Below are 6,000 nucleotides of genomic sequence, written 5' to 3'. Positions count from 1 at the left end.
GAGGGCAGATTAGGGGTTAATACTATTTATTATAGGGTTAGTGAGGCGGATTAGGGGTTAATAACTTTATTATAATAGCGGTGCGGTGCGGTTGGCAGATTAGGGGTTAATAAGTGTAGGCAGGTGGAGGTGACGTTGTGGGTGGCAGATTAGGGGTTAATAAATATAATATAGGGGTCGGCGGTGTTAGGGGCAGCAGATTAGGGGTACATAGGGATAATGTAAGTAGCGGCGGTTTACGGAGCGGCAGATTAGGGGTTAAAAATAATATGCAGGTGTCAGCGATAGCGGGGACGGCAGAATAGGGGTTAATAAGTGTAAGGTTAGGGGTGTTTAGACTCGGGGTACATGTTAGGGTGTTAGGTGCAGACGTAGGAAGTGTTTCCCCATAGGAAACAATGGGGCTGCGTTAGGAGCTGAACGCGGCTTTTTTGCAGGTGTTAGGTTTTTTTTCAGCTCAAACAGCCCCATTGTTTCCTATGGGGGAATCGTGCACGAGCACGTTTTTGAGGCTGGCCGCGTCCGTAAGCAACTCTGGTATCGAGAGTTGCAGTGGCGTTAAATATGCCTGTACGCTCCCTTTTTGGAGCCTAACGCAGCCATTCTGTGGACTCTCAATACCAGAGTTATTTTAAAGGTGCGGCCAGAAAAAAGCCTGCGTAGCTAACGCACCCCCTTGGCCGCAAAACTCCAAATCTAGGCCTTAGTATGTGAAAATGTCTACAAAAAAAAAACTTGTGGTGTTGATAAACAAGACTCTGATTGTACTGTTAAAGTTACACCTATTAATCCACCATACACTCGCATAGAACCAATTCATAATGGATCATATGTTGTGATTACTAGTCAAAATGATTGTAATATCCCTATGTTGCAAGCCACAAGGTAACAGTTAATCAATCTGTGGAGTGTTATAATACCATTTTAACACCACCTGTAATTAAAAATATGCATTCTAGGTCCCATTTAGCAATGCAAATACCCCATATTACAGTGGGGCAAAAAAGTATTTAGTCAGTCACCAATTGTGCAAGTTCTCCCACTTAAGATGAGAGAGGCCTGTAATTTTCATCATAGGTATACCTTAACTATGAGAGACAAAATGTGGAAACAAATCCAGACAATCACATTGTCTGATTTGGAAATAATTTATTTGAATATTATGGTGGAAAATAAGTATTTGGTCACCTACAAACAAGCACGATTTCTGGCTCTCACAGACCTGTATCTTCTTCTTTAAGAGGCTCCTCTGTCCTCCTCTACCTGTATTAATGGCACCTGTTTGAACTTGTTATCAGTATAAAAGACACCTGTCCACAACCTCAAACAGTCACACTCCAAACTCCACTATGGTGAAGACCAAAGAGCTGTCGAAGGACACCAGAAACAAAATTGTAGACCTGCACCAGGCTGGGAAGACTGAATCTGCAATAGGCAAGCAGCTTGGTGTGAATAAATCAACTGTGGGAGCAATAATTAGAAAATGGAAGACAAACAAGACCACTGATAATCTCCCTCGATCTGGGGCTTCATGCAAGATCTCACCCCGTGGGGTCAAAATGATCACAAGAACGGTGAGCAAACATCCCAGAACCACATGGGGGGACCTAGTGAATGACCTGCAGAGAGCTGGGACCAACGTAACAAAGGCTACCATCAGTAACACACTACGCCGCCAGGGACTCAGATCCTGCAGTGCCAGACATGTCCCCCTGCTTAAGCCAGTACATGTCCAGGCCCATCTGAAGTATGCTAGAGAGCATTTGGATGATCCAGAAGTGGATTGGGAGAATGTCATATGGTCAGATGAAACCAAAGTAGAACTGTTTGGTAGAAACACAACTCGTCGTGTTTGGAGGAGAGAGAGAATGCTGAGTTGCAACCAAAGAACAAATAGTGGTGTGGGAGACAGCACCTGTATATTTCTGTCCTGTGGCACAGAGCAGGACTAGCCAAGTCCCAATATAGTATTCAAACAAATGGATTTCCAGCCTCCAGGATACAATTAAAAGACCTTTATTTCTTTTTCACAGGGTCCATAAAGAAATTCAACAACGTTTCAAACCACACACTGGTTCTTAGTCATGTCTCTCAGTGTGTGGTTTGAAACATTGTTGAATTTCTTTATGGACCCTGTGAAAAAGAAATAAAGTTCTTTTAATTGTATCCTGGAGGCTGGAAATCCATTTATTTGCAACCAAAGAACACCATACCTACTTTGATTGTGAAGCATGGGGGTGGCAACATCATGCTTTGGGGCTGTTTCTCTGCAAAGGGAACAGGACGACTGATCCGTGTACATGAAAGAATGAATGGGGCCATGTATCATGAGATTTTGAGTGCAAACCTCCTTCCATTAGCAATGATCCCAAACACATTACCCGGGCAACGAAGGAGTGGCTTCGTAAGAAACATTTCATGGTCCTGGAGTGGCCTAGCCAGTCTCCAGATCTCAACCCCATAGAAAACCTTTGGAGGGAGTTGAAAGTCCGTGTTGCCCAGCGACAGCCCCAAAACATCACTGCTCTAGAGGAGATCTGCATGCAGGAATGGGCCAACATACCATCAACAGTGTGTGATAACCTTGTGAAGACTTACAGAAAACGTTTGACCTCTGTCATTGCCAACAAAGGATATATAACAAAGTATTGAGATGAACTTTTGATATTGACCAAATCAATTTTTTCCAAATCAGACAATGTGATTGTCTGGATTTGTTTCCACATTTTGTCTCTCATAGTTGAGGTATACCTATGATGAAAATTACAGGCCTCTATCATCTTCTTAAGTGGGAGAACTTGCACAATTGGTGGCTGACTAAATACTTTTTTTGCCGCACTGTACATTGCAAATACCATAGATGACAGCGTTCTGGGCTAATTTACGTAACATGCAAGTGAGATTAGGCTCCTCCCATCAAGCAATTGAAGACTTAGTTAAAAGGGTACACACATACCTCTGAAGGGTTGACTTGCATGAAGGAGACTTTCCTACCTGGATTAAAACTTTAGTTACGTTAATAAGTCCAATAATGCCAGAAAATGAGCAACATGTTTTCTTTTGAGTGTAATACCAGAAAATAAACGGCATGCTTATTATCATGTTATGCTATAATTCATATATGTTATATGCATATATCTTGTTAAGCTATAATTTATATGCCAATAACATCTGTATAAGTAAAGATTTATTATTTTTATTATAAATGTATTTTTATTGTAAATGTAACCAATATAAACTTATTGGTTAGAAACATTAATAATCCTTTATTTTCACAAAGAAAAACCTGTAGATTACAATTTATTATCAACCTTTTTATTTTTATTTTTTTGCAAGCTTTTTAACTTTAAAAGCTACTCGACTTGAAACACCTTGGATTAAAAATTGTTATCGGCGTCTCTGCATTAAAGCAGAATCAAGAATGAGGAATGTGCAAACTTCACATGTTTTTTTGTTTTTTCCTCATTATTAAGGAAAGTAATAAATTTACTCCTACGACACACATTTTTATGAGGATATGTCTCCAAGCAAGAATTACCACATTAACTGGACATCTATAACTCATCTAATCATGAATCATACACCAATTAACCAGTTTCTATCAGATGGAGAATTTATTACGATGTTTTCCTAATGGCAAGTCATCTTCCAATGAGGGGGATTTAACCTTTGTTACCTTTGGATTTACAATTATTTAAGGTTACAAACTTGTAACCTACAAAAGAAATACCAATGCACCTCAACAAAGCTTTATGGGGATTTTTTTATTTGTATGAATCCTTCATATACTTACATTGGCTGGGATCCAACTATTTTTCTTGTTGGCGCAGGAGTAGACTTTCCTGTTCAATTAAAAGTTTGCTGCAATAATTCCATAACGGATTACAAAACAAAATGTTGATTATCTTGTTCAGTGAAAAATTTGCTGTAAGATTTCCATAATGGAATACAAATGGAATGTTTTCTGTCTGGCTCAATGCTTCATGGATTAATTAATAACAGATATACTCCTACTTGCAGCAGATTACGATAAAGTTCCATTTAATTTCAGAATCGTTAATGTCTGGCTTCATTTTGTTTGCATTATTACTATCACTTCGATTTCATGTCCGTTACTCTGCTGAATCCCAGGCATTAATGGCGCATTTATTTTTCTGTGGGAACGAAGGGCTGGACACTTTCATATCTTTCTACAAGAAAGTAATGGAGGGGGTGTGGCTGGATTTGATTAACCCTGTGCTACACCTGAATTTGTACATGTAATTTTAGCTAACTTGCAACAAGCAGTTTATGCTCACCGCTCACTTACAGACAGCGTTGGTATTACAGGTTTTTACAAACCCGGCGTTAGAGCGGAGAGCAAAATTTTGCTCCACATCTCACCTCAATACCAGCGCTGCTTACGGTAGCGGTAGGCTGGCTAAACGTGCTTGTGCACAATTTACCCATAGGAATCAATGGGGCAGAGCCAGCTGAAAAAAAACCTAACACCTGCAAAAAAGCAGCGTAAAGCTCCTAACGCAGCCCCATTGATTCCTATGGGGACATAAAAATTATGTCTACACCTAACACCCTAACATGAACCCCGAGTCTAAACACCCCTAATCTTACACTTATTAACCCCTAATCTGCCGCCCCCGACATCGCCGACACCTGCATTATATTATTAACCCCTAATCTTCCGCTCCGGACACCTCCACCACCTACATTATACTTATGAACCCCTAATCTGCTGCCCCCAACATTGCCGACACCTACATTATAGTTATTAACCACTAATTTGCTGCCCCCAATTTCGCCAACACCTACCTACACTTATTAACCCCTAATCTGCCGCCCCCAACGTCGCCGCCACTATATTAAAGTTCTTAACCCCTAAACCTAAGTCTAACCCTAACCCTAACACCCCTCTAACTTAAATATAATTTAAATAAATCTAAATAAAATAACTACAATTAACTAAATTATTCCTATTTAAAGCTAAATACTTACCTATAAAATTAACCCTAAGATAGCTACAATATAACTAATAGTTACATTGTAAGTAGCTTAGGATTTATTTTTATTTTACAGGAAACTTTGTATTTATTTTAACTGATCGGAGCAGTGTGAGAGATCGATCCGTGACGTATTGACATCAGCGTGTAGACAACACGCCTCCCGACCTGGTTTGGGAGCCGATCGAAGTCACCACTGCTACACAGCCTGGTCCTGTGGATCTTTACACGATAGAGGTACGGAGTGTCCGGAACTTGCAGTAAGTCTATGCGGACTCTTGCTTGGGTGGTGAGACACCTTTTTCTGCTGTTAAAGAGTTACTACTGTCTACCTTTCTGAGTGTGAAGTATCATCCCATGGGAAATTACATATAAATGGTCGGTCCTAATAACATCCTATTCACTCTAAGGAAGGCTACCCCTCTCTTCAGTGTGCACTATAGGGTAAACGTATACCCATAGTCTTAGAGCCAGGACTTTATTTATTTATTTACCTATTTATTCATTTTTCAGTGTGGAATCCACCCACTCTCTCTTTGCTGGTTTTGTATTATTAGGTGTAATCAGGCTACACCTGTGGGGAGATTCCATCATGCAGGGAAACCAGGGTGGTCAATTAGTACAGTTTTATTCGTTACTACCTTCAGAGACTGTTACTGATCCAGGTCCTGAACTATCAAGGATTTTTTCAACAGACAAGTCCTTCTCTACTTTGAGTGAGCTATTTGATGACATTGAAAGACTCAAAATAAAGGAAATTAAACTGCAGTGGGATATCTGGTCTTTGAGCAAATATATTGAAATACAGATCATACCACGTGGCCTGAGGGTTAATAAGTTCCCTACCTTTGACACAGAAGATAAAGATTTTATGGAGGCCTGGAATGACATATTGTCGGACTGCTCTTTAAGACTTATGGCTTTATTATGTGATTTTAAAACCAAGCTCCTTAGTCTGGTTAGAGAAGAGATAGGTTTGTTACAGTTAGAGTTGAACTCTAGA

This window comes from Bombina bombina, chromosome 5 (genome assembly GCF_027579735.1).
Source record: "Bombina bombina isolate aBomBom1 chromosome 5, aBomBom1.pri, whole genome shotgun sequence".
Classification (NCBI taxonomy): Eukaryota; Metazoa; Chordata; class Amphibia; order Anura; family Bombinatoridae; genus Bombina; species Bombina bombina.
The sequence above is the reverse complement of the archived record's forward strand: the minus strand, read 5'-3'. Positions refer to the sequence as shown.